Source organism: Dermacentor silvarum, chromosome 3, assembly GCF_013339745.2.
Source record: "Dermacentor silvarum isolate Dsil-2018 chromosome 3, BIME_Dsil_1.4, whole genome shotgun sequence".
NCBI lineage: Eukaryota > Metazoa > Arthropoda > Arachnida > Ixodida > Ixodidae > Dermacentor > Dermacentor silvarum.
Window position 1 is genome coordinate 172,844,120 of NC_051156.1, and position 16,163 is coordinate 172,860,282.

General features: G+C 47.7%; 1 protein-coding gene across 1 annotated transcript in view; it reads right to left on the minus strand.

The window, feature by feature from the left end:
• Positions 1–15,963, minus strand: part of LOC119446103 (cytochrome P450 3A41) — a 63,749-nt gene extending 47,786 nt beyond the window's left edge. Inside the window, exon 1 of the mRNA XM_037710454.2 lies at positions 15,942–15,963. The gene's annotated coding sequence lies outside the window, so the exon portion shown is untranslated. The remainder of the gene's footprint in view (positions 1–15,941) is intronic.
• Positions 15,964–16,163: the final 200 nt, after the last annotated feature.

Here is a 16,163-nt window from a genome sequence, read left to right on the forward strand (position 1 = left end):
TCACCATATATGTAGAGCAAACGCGCCTTCTTCCGACGCGCGAAAGGACGTGGGGGGGAGGGGGGGGGGGGGAAGGGAGGCGACGTTTAGCTGCGGCACCAAGTGCCTATTTATATCAGAGGCTCCGGCAACAGTCACCAACGCCGCACGCATCTTGTGCGAACGCGGGCAAAAACGCCGACGGCGTCGACAAGTTCTGCGTGTGGCCGGTGCTGCTGCATGTCCAAGTTTATACAGCTCATAAAGCTACTATCATTACTCCGTATAGTTCTCTACAAATTTGCTATCGTAATTGATGCTTCGCCTTTCAGGTGAAACTGCGACAACTTTATTTATTGCGATTTTTCTCCGTCTCTTTTGCTTCCGCTTGAACCGATGAATGTCTAGAAACTGGTCAAGTTATTTACTCTTCCTGATAATCGTACCTATACGTGATGAGTGCCTACCGGTGAAGGCTTATGTTGAGTTAGAACACATGCAGCAGCGGTGGGTTTTGGGACGAAGGCAAACACATCATTGTTGCCAAGATGCGGAAAATGCGCTAAGGTAAAAAGCGCAGTGCATGAAGTAGCTTTGTGGTGCTAGGAAGGATTGTGAACTAATACGCCTTGAACTCTTTCAGTTGTGGTTGGAAGGTCTTCTCGAAAAAGCATGAAATCCTCAATGTTGACCAAGGTGGGTGCCATTCTGTTTATAGTTGGTTGCTTTCGTGGAAGTGATACAGTTCTGAATCTCGCAGCTATGCCTCAAGTGTTCTTGAACCAACTGTTGCAGACGTAGTTTGGTGCACTCTGGCTTCATGTGGTCAAAGGCTTGAGTGGTAGACTCACTTATTTCTTCGCACCTATGCTATCATCTCCTTCTTTGTTTGAATTTTGCTTTACCAGCCGCTCTCCTGAATGAAAGGCGCACTTTTATTGTGCTAAGCACTTATGACACCGGTATCCGGGCATTCCTGTAATATAACGCTTTCTTTAAAAAACATCACGACACCTCAGGCTGTTCGTCACATCCTCTGCGACTGCCCTGATTACTGCACCAAGCGTCAGACACTTAAGGCCACATTTTTTGGTGTGTACGATGGAACCCTTTCGGAGCAGAAGATTCTGGCGCCATGATACAACAGTAAAAGTTCACTGCGAGCAACAAGAGCACTCTCGATATTTCGAACGGAGAGCGGTCTCGCACGCAGGCTCTAGAACTGCATGACAGGCGCCAGCACGTTGGGACGGGTGTGAGGTGTGCGCAAAAAACACCTATGCATTGCACGTGTCCATAGTTCACTGTACTTTATCATCGTCAACTTCACTCCGTCTCCCTGATTTTCCTTGCCATTCTCCCTATCCCCTACGCAGAGTAGTAGGTAAGAGACAATGCACCTCCGGCCAACCTCTCTGCATTTATCGGAATAAAATATTCTCGCGTGTGACATGACGGTCAAAACAGTCCACGAAATTACTTGTGTCCGAACCATTCACCCCACGACATTTATGCAGCTGCTTTATTTACACTCGACGACCTCGTTCTCTTTTATTTGAAGAAACACCGTGTTGTGTGCTTACTTTTCGAGTTCACAAACTTATCGTAATGGGTCACGTTAAAGATACCAACTTATAACACAAAATTCTTTTGTCGCTGAAACGAAACAGTAAAATTATCCACGAGCCAATTGAGTAAGCAACACTCGTCCTCCTGTTGGTCCATCTCACAAAGAAAAAAAAAAGTATTGCTTTATAAACCTACTACACGCTACAAAATTCTTTGAACGGGTGACTTAAATGTAGCAAAAAAAAAGCTATAACTTTAGGCTTTATTTATGTTTACGTTAACATACACAATGGGGGAATAAACAATGCTCAACTCACCCCGTCGGCTTCCCCCGCCGTTAGACCTGGCTCAAGGTCACACGACTGCCGAATCAGTGACACACGCAAGACATGTATGGTATGGTATGAAGAACTTTATAGTGGCCTTAAGGTCAACCCTGGGTTGACGGGCACTGCACATAAATTTGAACCCTTCTAAATATTCCTGATTGTATTCAAAATTATTTTATGCCTCCAAGTTTATTTCGATAATCCTCTAGACTGTTCTTCGCTTCTGGTTTCACATTAGTTGGGTTACAACCAATATATGCGTGACTGGGATAGTCCACTACCGTACTGCATATTGCCCTCAATGAAAAGGAGCTGCGCGGTAATCTTACTGTTCAAGATAACAGAATAGTTGTAACAGGTCGCATTTAACCTAGGATGACAATATAAAATTAATTTTTTGATACACGTTAAACATGCAAAATTCTGCGAAATGACCAAGTGTGTTACGCCATCAATTTCAGGGTGTGGATGAACCATGGCCAACTGCATGGCCCACAAGATTTACGACACCGCTATGCTGGTTGTTTCGATGCTAGCCTCCGCGCTTCTTGTACATGCAGGGTACGCAGACTACGCCTGTGCAGACGAAGTACACGCCAAAAATCTTTAGCTTCCACAAGCCCCCCACCCCCCTCCCCCCATCCTTTCCCCATAGGGGTCCGTTGCTAAGTTGTACATCTTTGTTGTCTGTCCTGTTTATGTTCTTCCCCATTGCTTCTCCGTCCGCGTGTCACGTCGCGTCGTGCTACATCGGGCATAGCTGTGTGTACATCTCTGGAGGAGCTGTTCATCACTTGTACATGTCACGGAACGGCGAACAACAAATTTAATCACGTCACTGATGACCTGAACCGATGTGCGCAATGGCGTTCAACTGAAGACAAATATTGAACATTGTGTATGTAAGCGTTCATTCGGGTTTATCACTGGGGTTGCTAAGTCATGTGAAGGCGTACATTACCGTCGCTGAGGTAATGTACTGGCTGTAATGTACTGGTAATGTAATGGCTGCGGTAATGTAAGGCGTACATTACCATAGCTGCCCCAAGTCAATGACTGCGCTAGCAGTCATTGACTTGGGGCAGCTGAGTTTGTGCTTTTTTTTTCTTTTTTGTACAGGAGTCTTCAATGACTGCGTGATCATTAACATCGCGCAACAGTAATCGCTTGTTCATTCAAACCTGTTTATAAACTAAACATCCATAACTATAACACCAAATGCGTCTTCTGCCATGCGCAAGTGAAAGGGCAGTATAAGTATTCGTGGGCAAGCCCAAACTGCTGTTAGCCGTACCCGTGTTCGCAAACCACGTCGTTCGTATAGTGGCGCGAGTACATTTCTTTCTTATCTGTTGCAAGGTCCTCTAACAGCTCACAGCAACTGCAACTTTTGTGGAGTCGGCTCTGCCGTGCGTTCGTCGTGTGTAGTCCCGCGAGTTCTCTCCACGTGGACGGCTGTATGTTCTCTCGAGCCAATCCAAAGAGCGGATAAGGCATCGTACGACGGGCCTCTCGAGTGCCGGGTCGACCCTTTGTGGAGGACCTCGGCTCAAGTGCCACGAAACAAAAGATTGACTAGCCGCGGTCCTATTGCGACCCTCGGCAAAACCAAGGACCGCGGCAAACTGCGCCTTGCCTGTGTTTGTGTGAAGCGCCGACTGCTGGTGGGAAGTGAACAGCCGTCTTGCACGCGGTCCTCCGAGCGCTCCACGTCGATGAGAGCTAGCGGCGCGGTCCTTTCGGATTGTTGACATTCTGTAGTTGTTAGTTCGACCTTCGTATGCTTTCGACAAGTAGGTGCGATGAGATTGGCATACAGGCAATCCGGCATCATTTTATACGCGATGTAACCACCAGCCTGCAGCACACTTTCTTTTTCGTCATGCCGGTTCGCGCCTGCTTGAGATCATGGCGTCATACAGCCATGTGCTGGCGAATCACCGTTCTTGCTGATCCGCAATATCCTAGCCTATATGTGTTGACACGATGGCGATGCTCTCAAGATTAGTGGCAGATTCACGCTGTATGTTTTCAAGACTAGTTTGGCCTTCGCGAAAATATGATTTCACCACCTCGCTTTTTGTTAAATTTATAATATAAATTTCTTCAGTTAGTCTAGATCTCTGGCGCAATGTTCGCAAGTGTAGAGCGAGATTTAGAGTGATTGAGTTTTAAAAAATGTCACAGTTTCGCCCTAAGGGCGAATCAATGAATGCGATAGCAACACAGCAATGTCATACGAAGTAAGGTGAGCGGCTTTGGTAGCAATATGAATTGTAGTAAACATGAGCTGATTAAGTAAGCAGGTGTGCTGCGGCGTAAGTAGACCGACATGAAGAGAGACTCGATGACCACGAGGAGGCGCGTGTGAAATGGTGGTATTGATGAGAAGCGCTTCCCGTGGGCAGCGCGTGCGAAGGGACACACCTGTAGCGCTGCACTGCCGACCCGGGCAGCATTGCATGTGTAGCGTGCGTTGGAAAATGTGGCCCGACTATTACTAACTGATTGAACAAGCGTGGTGTGAGCGCGCACAAACAATCATGAATAGATCACACTGAATGACTGCAGACGACTGTCAAAACGCTGGCAGCAAGCGCATATATACGCCGCAGCAGCGGGCGAAGGTACGTGCGGTCTATCGCTTCAACGGAAACTGAGCGGCGAATGCACGGCGCATAAAGGTCAGAGCCGTGTGGAGATAAGAGACGGTGCGGACGAGCGACGAGCGCGGTTGTTGGCAGCGTAGAAGTGCCCCCCCCCCCCCCGCGCTCCCTCCGGCGCTGGCTTTTCGCTTCCTTGCTTGCGCGTGGGAGATTGAGTGCGTTCGCTCTCCTAGCGCGAGTCCCCGCACGCTTCCGCTCGGGCATACGGCGCGCGGCGAAGATTTTATCTATAGGGAACCTCACGGCGACGGTGACGGCGACGACGACGGCGACGGCAGAAATCCGGTAGAAGTGTCCACATAATTGCTATCGCAATAAAATGAAAATGCCCTCATCGGTGTATACAAACGATCAAAGCCAGACGTTTAGCGCTGATTTAGCGGTAAATCCATGATTTAAACCGCGGTCACCATATTGCGATGAAGTATTCAGTAGTTCACGCGATACACATGCTGCCTCATCAAGCAGCTAAGTGGCTGACGGTAATTCATCACATATATATATAATCAGCCTATATTTATGTCCACTGCTGGACGAAGGCATCTCCCTGTGATCTCCAATTATGCCTGCGCTAGCTGATTCCAACTTGCGCCCTGCAGATTTCCAAACTTTATCACCCCACCAACTCAAGCGCCCGCGCGAGGATCGGCTGGTGTTCATCTGCCTCTTCATTGGCGTCCGTCAAAGCAGGCGCCGGCACATGGGCCTTGTGAGCCTTGATATTATTGACAACAAATAAATAAACAAATAAATAAACAAATAACTAACTAACTAACTAACTAACTAACTAACTAACTAACTAACTAACTAACTAACTAACTAACTAACTAACTAACTAACTAACTAAATAAATAAATAAATAAATAAATAAATAAATAAATAAATAAATAAATAAATAGGCTGTTGATGATGATGTCCCATTTAAAGTAAAAATGTTGGTCTACCGATTGTAGAGAGTACATATTTAAATTTTGGCATAATTCTCGCCTCGGAAATTGTTCAAAAATGGGAGCGGCAATCTTGAGCATCAAGCTTACGACGCTGTAATTCATAAATAAACGAACAATATACACCTGTAGAGGCACCTGAAGGAGATAACCTTGGAGTCTTATACATAGGGTCCTTCGTGTTCGGGTAAAAGCCGATAATCTGAATTCATTGCACCTCGAACAAGTCTTATGAAAATGTGGATGAACCCCATTTCTCTCCGTATTTCCAGCTTTCGGGGAAGGTCAATACATGTGTCCATAGGCCATGTGTCGTCCCCATGCCATTATTCCGCTTTGGCAACGAACGAGGGCATTTCACTAGACTTGCAGCTGTAGCCCTAGCTTGTGCACATGAAGGAAAAAGAAAGGTTGATTGCTAACTCTTTGAAAGGCATTGGTCAGCACGCGAAGGTGAAATGTGTATACAAGGAAGCAAAATCGCTAATTTAAAGCGCGAAGGCTAAAAGTGGTTGATACAAGTGACAACGACAAGCGCAGACTACCAACTGACGTTTTATTTTCAATTCGCCGAATTTATACTTGACAGTGAATGAGCTATCTGAACAAAACCAGAAATGGTGAAGGCGGAAGCAAGAAAAACAAACAAGTGAGTTGCAAAAACCATACTGCAAGAGCTCTTAGTGAGACTTGTCAGATAATGAGTGAGCATTATTTCTAGTCGCTCACCTTGCACTCGTGCAAGGAATGATTGATTGAGTGGCCGAGTTACGCACACCGCGGGTCACTGTGTCAAGGGTGACGCAATGTGCTGCAAGTGCAAATTACCTGTTGCAATTACATAACTGCTGAACCTAATTAGTCGGAAGGATTCCTGTTGGGCGGAATTAACGTAATCGTAAATAATCTCAATTAGGGATAAACAATGTAATGTGAAATAATTTTCATTACCCTTTTAATATTGAATAAACTGAAGTACTGCAATCGTAATTGTTCTTAATTAGACTTGAGTCATTTTAATTACCCTACGTAATCGTGATTAGCCTTAATCAATTTACGGCAAACAATCGAAGTTATGCATAATTCATATATTGTAATTACTATGGATTAAGTTAGTAAATAAATAATTATTTTACTTAAAAATTAATTGTTTACTGATTAGTTAATTAATGAATTTATCGCTATTATGTTTCCTTATCATTTATTAGTCTTACAGTTTATTTAGGCTTAATTAATTTCATCGTAATTATTTTTATTAGTATTTCATTAACCTTAATTGCTGTTAATACCTCTTCAGTACTCAATCTATATAGTCTAATCATCAATCTCAGCAGTCATACATGTACATAAGGCATTCTCATACATGCATCCATAGGACCCCATGTGTAACTATGGAGCACACCGTGTCACGCGTTATAGACGGAGGGATGGACGGACGGAAGGATGGACAGATTTCCGAGGTAAGTAGCTCTAGAGCGCTTACGCATTGAGATGAACGAAGGAGAAAATCACCATATACACAAACCGATGTAAAGTAGCATCACTACCACCTCTCGCATACGTGCGCCTCCCTAAAAGCTCGAGCTCTTTGTCTGATAGTGCACTTTACGACGCGTTGTACACTTACGTACTGTACATTTACAATTACGAATCACCAACTCGCTGGTGATTCTAGGAGCCCTTCTAAGAAGCAGTGGCAGATGTGTCGCCCATTCAAAGATACAGGTCCATAATTCTGCGCAGTTCTTCATTAATCACAATCCAGATAGAACGGCGTAGCAGAACAGCGATAGCAAGCACTTGACGGTCTGTGCGGCAGCGCAGCGTAAACACCACTCTAGGCGTCAGCGTTCCAGGCATCATAGGTATATATCCGACGCGACGGCGAGTGCGTACAGGGGAGAAACTGGGTCGTTAGAGCTGCGGCGGCATGTCGCGCGCGCACCCATGCACAAGTTCGAAGGTGAGCAGTCGCTGAAAACTGTGAGAGCCGTCGCGGCACCACCAAGCGGTGACTGTTGTCGAGAGTCGGCTTCAGAAAAGCACCAGGAACGCGTCAGAAACGCCATCGCCCGTAGACACGCACTGAGTTAGATCTCACAGGACTCTTTCAAGCCCGACCATCTTTGCTGCCCTTATAGGTGACCAGGGTTCCGACCTTGTTTTCTACGGAACTGCTCAATGCAAAAAAAAAAATATTGCAGCAGTACCCATCTCACTATGCCTGTCAGCGGTAATGCGTTAGCATCGAATTAACATAGTGACTCAAGGTATTGCCACTGTCGAAATGAGTTCTGTATGAGTTGTGTTTCGCACTTCCCTAAGAGTACTTGGCGCCACCTAGCGACTTCGCCGCGAAGCCGGCGCGTGACCAATGAAAAAGATGGCGCACCGGTGCTTGCCAATGCTGAGAATAAACGCGTCATGCGACAACCGGGCTCCTCTCTCGCGCTTCTTTCCAGACGCGCTGCTCTATCTGGTGGTCCTGCCGAGAAGTCCGCGCGTGGCCTGAGAATTGTTCCCCCACCTGTCGCACATTCAGTGGCACATACTCAGCGACCAAAGCTGGCGAAACCTTCAACGAAGGGCGGCATATATACCCAGTACATTCATGGCGCAGCTCGCTAAAACGTTGGCGGTGAAAGGCGTTCATTGAAAAGCGGCACCTACCCAGTGCATTTGTGGCGCAGCCTGCGAATGCGTTGGGTTGCTGTCCTCGAGGAACCCTATAGGGACGTGGAGTCGATTCAGCTCAGCACCGGAGAGATTTAAGGGATTCTTTTCGTCAATGTAGGGCGCCACATTCCCACTGACACGTACCTAGTTACGTACGTTGGCGTCAAATACTTTCATTGAAGAGACACACCTGCATACCCAGTGAGCCCAAGTTGGCATCAAAGAAATTCATTAGAGAACAGCACAGACCGGGTGGCGCATACCCAGTGCTCCAAGTCGGTGTCAAAGAGTTCCTTCGAACGGTGGTATCTCCCGCATCTATAGTTACCCATGTCGGCGTGTAAGAGGTTCGTTCAAGAGCGGCACACATGCACACAATGCAACATACTCAGCCACCCAAGTTGGTCGGCTGCTTGGTTTCAAGCCCTATTACCAGTACAGCAGCCCTATGTGCTACCCATCCGACCACGGATGTTGCCCCGAGGCGCGCGCGTGTACAAAATTTAGAAAAGGCTCGGTTTTCAACATTCCGCTCAATGTTGCCTAGAACCAAAGTACAGCGAAACACCATCATAATTGGAGGACGCTTAAGCTTCGCCTTTAAGAGTGGAACGCGATAGCCTTCAAAGATCCCTGGCTGCTTATCAGGCTTTTTTTCTAGTATATTCAAAATTTTCAGACAAATTTTACTTTGAGAAATTCAATTTTTTTTTTCACTAACACCTTGCGCCACGCGGAGGGACTACGTGGTCGGCGTGCTTCGGGATGATGTGGTTCAGCTTGATTATTTCCGCTAGACGCCGATGTTTAATGCCGAAGCCGACACCGACACCGACACCGACGCCGGATTTTCTGTGACACGGTGCCCTTAACGCTCTCGCGTTAAAATACGCTATTAGCGGCGCCGTCGGCTGCGATGCGAGCACAGCCGAGCCGGTCACCTGCCGTCGGTAACCGTGCACTGCAGCTGAGCTCGACAAGTATCGGAGCTCTCGTTTGTGTTTAACGTTTGACCGTGGATATCGTTTTTCATAAAATGTACAATTTATGCATCACTTTATGTAGCGGAAATTATTTTGCTTGGAACAGAGGCAGCAGCCGATGTTTGCGTCGCCGGTCGCGGAGACGCTCAGCTTCGCAGTCATCGACTGGCCCGTCTAACGTGCGGCGGGCAGAGCACTGGCTGAACTGCCGTATACTTTCGACACCTTTAGCACGGCATACGCTAGCGTGAACGTGCCCTAACCGGAAGTGGACATTGGTTTGAGAACCGCGCTGGCCATGACGTATGTCACGTGATATTTGGAGGAGCATTCGGCGAGGAGAGACCAGCCGACGAGGAGAGTAGCGAAGGAAAGAGCAAAACGAGCGAGGGACGTGTTTCGACCATCAAACGCGTGTAACTCGGCTATAACGGTACCATTTCGAAAAATTCTCGCGGCTACGTGTTTGTTGTAGGCTCGTGCACAACTGCAACACCACAACTAAATTTCGACCTCTGGGTGGTTTAGGGGCCCTTTAAGACATCATTGCGGCGCTTTGGCATTAGGTCTCAGCTGACGCGGTTTAGATGTGTATTTCTAAAACCTTCCAAAGACGTGACATTTTTTAAAGCTTGTGAAAGGTTGCGAAACTTGTGAGCCTATAAGTTTCGGCGATGGTGGTGGTGTCACGCTGAAAAGTGGGCCGATCCTGTTGATAGTGTAGAACGGGTCCAAGCTCAATGGCACATACCCCTGTGGTCTCGGGGACCTGTAACGCGCCCTTGGACTGCCCTTGTTTCACGTGGGACCCAAAGAGACAAAATCACCAGCCCTTCTCCTGTCGACAAAATGGAGGGGTGGGGGGTTGTCGGGGGGGAGGGGGTTGCAAGCGAAGGTTGTCGTCCGATTCTAACGTGAGGGTTTCTGAAGCCCAGGCGAAACGTCAGCGAAGAGCCGCGGACCGCAAGATGCGGGAACGCGATTTTGAGCCCCAACGTCAACGAAGAGCCGCCTACCCTAAGTTTAGGGCAAACGAAGCGGAACGCCTGCGACAGCATCGTTTTGACAGAATCTTCGCTTAACATAATTTACTCGACAGGGGAATGGCTCTGAATTTTTATTTACTTATATTCCCGGCGCTTTTATTATTGTGATAGCAATTATGTGAACACTCCAAACGGATTTCTGCCGTCGGCGTCGCCGTGACGTTCCGCATAAAGCACAAGGGCGATAAAATTGTCGTCGTTGGAGAGCACGACGGGCGCGCGCTTTCACGAAGAGCGAGCGCACGGCGGAGAGCAAACGCGACGTCTGCCGTCGTGCGAAGGGCCGTGGGGGGACTGGAGGGAGGGAGGGGAGGCGACGTTTAGCTGCGGCACCAAATGCGTATCTTGCGACCGGGCGCAAGGGGAACTGGCGACACTTGAAAGGAGGAAAGCGGGAAGGAAGCGCGGGAGGGAGGGGGTGCGACTTATACTAACTGCGTACTTGTACTTTGCGCAGCTTCGGGCTGTCGCGCGCACCGTATCTTGAAAGCAATCTCCACACGGCTCTTACCTTTGTATGCGCTGTGCTTTCGCCGCTCAATTTCCGTTGAAGCGATAGACCGCACGAATGTTCGCTTGCTGCTGCTGGCGCGCTTGCTTGCGCCAGCGTTTTGACAGCGGTTGTGTGCGTTCATCGAGTGTGATCTATTCATGTTTGCTTGTGCATGCTGATACCGTGCTTGTTAATTCAGTTAGTAAGCGAATGTGTCCAAATTTATACAGCTGATAAAACTACTATCCTTACTCCATATAGCTTTATATTAATTTGCTATCGCAATTGATGCATCACCTTTCGAGCGAAACTGCGACTTTTTATTTTGTTTTAAGTATTCATCGGCATTATTTACCTATTCGGTGCGGTCCTATTTTATTTAAACAATTACAAACTCCTGGTTCATTTAGCTTTGACCTCCCACCCTTCGCTCAGTGATTACTTATTGTACAAAGTGCATAGGCAGCCAGACCGGGCAAAAAGAGTTTAGGACAGCGGCATTAATGAGCGCCTTTAACGGATGTAAAAGTTCACGCAGAAACTCCACTGGCGTTGTCCAAGTATGCGTAAGCATTGTGCCACTTGCTCATCTCCACGCAGCGCGGTGTCATTATGAATCTTATCAAACTTGATCCGACCAGCATAAACATTTATCAAGCTTTATCGGTCGTTATCAACCTTATCGGTATACGTCCGACTCTTATCAACCCTTATCGATTGTTATCGACCTGCGAAAGTCGTTATCAACCTGCGAAAGTCGATGTCCAGAGAACCTGTTGCAGAACTACCACTACAACTGTTGAGGGCGGTATGCAATGCTTTATTGATGGTTCGGATGCTTGTTTTGAGCTTGTTCTTCATTGAAACGTGTGCTGTTGTTTGTGTTGTATAGGGGATATCAATGAATGTATGCACTGTTCGCTTCACTTTGTTGAGCGCTTGTAGCATCAGCCTTGCGGGGATATGAGCCATTGGATTTTTTGCTTGCTTACGGGTGCATGAGCCATTGCTTAAAGGGGTATGGGCTATTGCATTAGTCGTATGTGACGGACGGACAGGTTATTCATTGGGTAGGCATACAAATGCTTACGTATTTAAAAGCATTTTGTTCATAAGAGTAATTTTACAGCGAAGGTCTTTACCTCTAGCCCCCGTATGCATCCCCCGCTTGCGTTCCCAGGAGGGGTACACCCGGCCTGGGCGGCATTAAGTCCGTATCGGGACACTGCGCGTAAACAGGAATGGAGACGGGTACGGGAGAGGGGGAAATGGTGGCGACGGCGCCTGTGCACGTAGCCTGCGCTTCTGTGGTTATAACGTCACGCGCGTCGGAGGTGCGGCGTGGCTGCCGCAGCGGTTGCGGCAGATGCATGGGAGGTGCGGTGACCGCGTCGTCGTTTGTGTCGGCGTAGTGGGGTGCCGTATGAGAGAGAGAGTGAACTTTATTGAGAACCAGCAGTTCGGTCGGCTTAGCCTAAGCATCCCACGATGGGACGTCGAGAGAGAAACGTATGAGAGAGAACACGTATGAGAAAAAAAAAAAAACTCGCAATTTCGCCCGAGAGGCCTAGCATCGATTGCGATAGCAAATTAGCAGCAGAACCATACGAAGTAAGGATAGTGCTTTTATCGAACGTGTCGACTTGTAAACATTCGCTTGCAAACTAAATTAACAAGCCTAGTATCATCGCGCAAAGCAAACGTGAACATATCACACTCGATGACTGCGAACACTCGCTGTCAAAACGCTAGCGTGAGAAAAGGCGACAGCAGCAGCGAGAGAAGTGACCTTCGTGCTGTTGTCTATCGGTTCAACGCAAACTGAGCGTCGAGAGCGCACAGCACGCACAAAGCTACGAGCCGCCGACGCACCTGGACTCAGCACCCAACGCAGATCGCTCTCAAGGCCGTTCGACCGCGCGCTGCCGCCACATACTAGGGAGCCTACATGCTGCGCCGTTTTAAAACGGCGTTGGATGCAGGCTCCCTACCACATACGCAGTCGCAGCCGAAGTAGAATGCCGCCCCCCTCCCTCCCCTCCCCCGGTGCCTCGCAACGTTGGGTGCCTCACGCGTGACGGAACGTGGCGCACCTCGTGTCCGCTTTCCTCCCTTCCGCGCGGGCGAGATTGAGCCGCGATAGTCGGCTCCCCTTGCATGCTTTCACTCGCACATACAGCGTAGGGCCCGCGGCGGCGGTGTTCTCGCACTTGGACTTCATACAAAACCCGACGGCGACGGCAGAAATTCGCCTAGAGTGTCATATAGTTGGTATCGCAATAATATACATGTAAGATTTCATAATGTGTGCAGCCCCTGTATGCATCCTAAACAGTTTTGCTAGTAATCCGTCCCCATATGAATGTTGCGGCCCGACGAACTTTTTTTTTTGTACTCTCGCCTTTTATGTCCTGTAATACTGTCGTTGTTCTTCGCATTGTTACTCTGAGTATTCGTAATGTTGCTATGCTGTTTTAGCGGTTATGTTGTAACGTTGTGTTGTAATGTCATTGCATGTGCTGTTCTTCTGCTTGCGTTTCGACATGAACCATGTGCATAAGTTTACAAAGCCATATATGAAAATGTTCGTGGGACACGGAATAGCCAGCGCCGTATTTTTGCGCTCACAATATATCCATCTATTACGTGAAAAAGACGAGCCTCTGGCAACGATAATCGGTGCAAAGGATTGAAGTACCACTAACGAAACTTTGCGCTCTGTAGCAGTATCCTTTCGATATACAGGTCTCCACCTGCCATTTTGTTGCTGCCCTTTCTCGGAAACCTTTAAAGGGATACGGACAAAAAAGTTGACGGGTGGTTTTTTGCGTCAAAACAAAAGTTGAACTGTTGAAAATGACGAATACAAGCTGCTTTGAAAAAAAAGAACGAGAAACATTTTTTTTTGCGATTTTCTGTTGCACCTTGCCTCCAAGCGGCCGCCGACAGAAGCTGAAATTTGACGTCATAACACCCACCCGCGGCCAAGGTCGGCCACAGCTGTCGCAGTGTTTCCAGGGGTGTCGGTCCCTTGCAGCGTTTGTTTAACGCCTTTCGGCGATCTTCGCACGTGGTCCGTCTGAAACAATAACACCGTCAGCGCTCCACGCAGGTGGTGCGTCTTACATGAGGCTTCCCGTGGTCGTCGCTCGGTATTGACGCGTTCTTCGCGGCGGAAGGAAATGCTCAGACATTGCTGTTATAACAGCATCATCGGTCGTGACACGTCGTCGCACATGTTTCCCAGAGACAAGAAGGTGCGTAAACTTTGGATACCTGCATATTAGAGAGCTTTAGCTTGTCCGGTAATCGGGTAAACACGGGCGTTGCGGCGTTCGGGCGGAACCGTAAGCGTGAGCGGCCTGTATGGTGCTGCCACCTGGTAGCGTAGAGCTCAAAGAGACAAAACAGCTAATATTGGAGTAACCAAGTGTATTATACTTCGCTGCTGGTGTAAATCTTCGGCAGCAACACGATTACTCCACTGCCGAAAATGTACAGCCAGGAAATTACCAATAATTCTTGCATAAGTGTGCAGGTGCAGAGTGAAATCTTCGCGCTAACGGTTCGCGAAAACCTGACCGGCACTTCCACGGCCGCCTGCTCTTCTTTGTTGCTTGACGCGGAAGGCTCGTAGCCATAGAGCGGTATATTTCTTGTCAAGTTGGAATGGTCCTCGTCTTCAGACGTGTACTCATCGCTGTAGACGCACCAGAACTCGATCCATGCTCGCGATGGCGGCGTCGGCGCGCTTCGAATGACCGCGGCCGGCCCGGTGGCTATCCGACGAGGGTGTCGTGACGTCACTCTTTCCAACTCCCACGGTATACGGGCGGCGAGGCGCGCACTCACAAACACGCCAAAAATAAAGCCATCGGCTCAAAAAAATGAGCTAAGTGACTACTTTTTTCGGTGTAATCACAGACTGAGAATTCATTTTCAGAATTTTGGTAAAATTTTCAGATTTTGTGTCCGTATATCTTTAATAGAAATGTAGATAACGGAAGAAATGACAATCTCAAATTGATTTGCGAGCCACTTATTGACGTAAAACTAAAACCAGGGCAACTGCGGACTCACTGGTTACGGCATTTTGCTGCTGAGCTCGTGGGCACGGGTTCGATAACAAGCAGCTGGGGCTGCTATATTATCGTAGCCTAATGCAATAACTCGTGTGCCCAGTGCGTTAGGAAGTGGTAAATAACCCCGGCGGTCACAATTAACCCAGGGCCATCCACTATACAGCGCCTCCCATAACGTCATTGCGAGGGCTACGTATTATTTTAAGTAGGGCAGATACATTTTGTGCTCGACCATATACCGTCTACTGCTATCTAAATGGATAGCAAATCTATATAAATCACCGATATGGGTCAATGCGCACAGTTCGGATTCTAACGTTTTTTTATTACCTTTTATGTTTTGGGGCGCGGAAGTCAGCGCCAAAGTCAGTGCGAACAATGTAAGCGCGGCTCAGAATAAAACCACAGATCTAAGAATAAGAATTGGCTCCGCGCAGTTCTCAGTCTAAATCCAAACTTACACGATCACCGGCGTCCTGCTTATTTGGCTCACTGAATTACAATTGCATCCAGGTCAGCTAAAAATGCTTGCGAGACGTCTTATTTACGCTTCGCCCGCTTTTCTTATGAAGTCGGATAGAGCCAAAATTGTTGTACTTCTTGGTATGACAATGTCTCGCACGAGTGAATGTCGATTTGATTTACTAATACATGCGTGTAGCCCTGGCATAATCAACGAAAACTAACCACCGCAAACTATGGACGAGAATTCTTATTGAATTATGACCCTATATTGAAAACCACAATAAGAACAGGGCTAGTTATGTAGTTTTGCCTAAACAAGGCATTTCGTCGAGAGCTTCCAGAAAAGCATAAAAATAATATTTAAACATACGCCACAAGGGCGCACCCTCCTTCCTCCCCACCCTCTGTTTTCTGTAGCACGAACAATGTTGTCTTATCCTTGTCAGGGAGTACTAAGGCCAACCTTGTAATGAAAGCATTAGAGATATTAACTCTTCACACACGAAGGTGTAGGGGGACTTTGCCGCGAGAGTCACTCGATTGGGAATTCTTTAGCGTGGCGTATGAGAAGTTTAGAGACAGATGTATGGGGACTTTAGCTTCGCTGAAGCGAAAATAAAGCTGCCGATAAATAATCCGTGCAGTAGGACAGTGTTTGACACTTGGTCTGAAACCACCCAAATAGGTCACTTCAAATAACACTCACCCTACACTTCAGCTCCCGAGATGCAGACGTTGCGTGCGAATTGGTGCAGTCGACGTCACCGGATACTGCAATGAGTACGACGCGCCATAAGTTGCGGATCGCGTAGAGGAAATATACGCGTCCGGTTGATACTACGCGAGTCAGACTTATCGAATGGACGGAACGTGCTTTTTTTTTGTTCTACTCAAGAATTCCAAGGGCGTGATAAAAATACGAGACCTA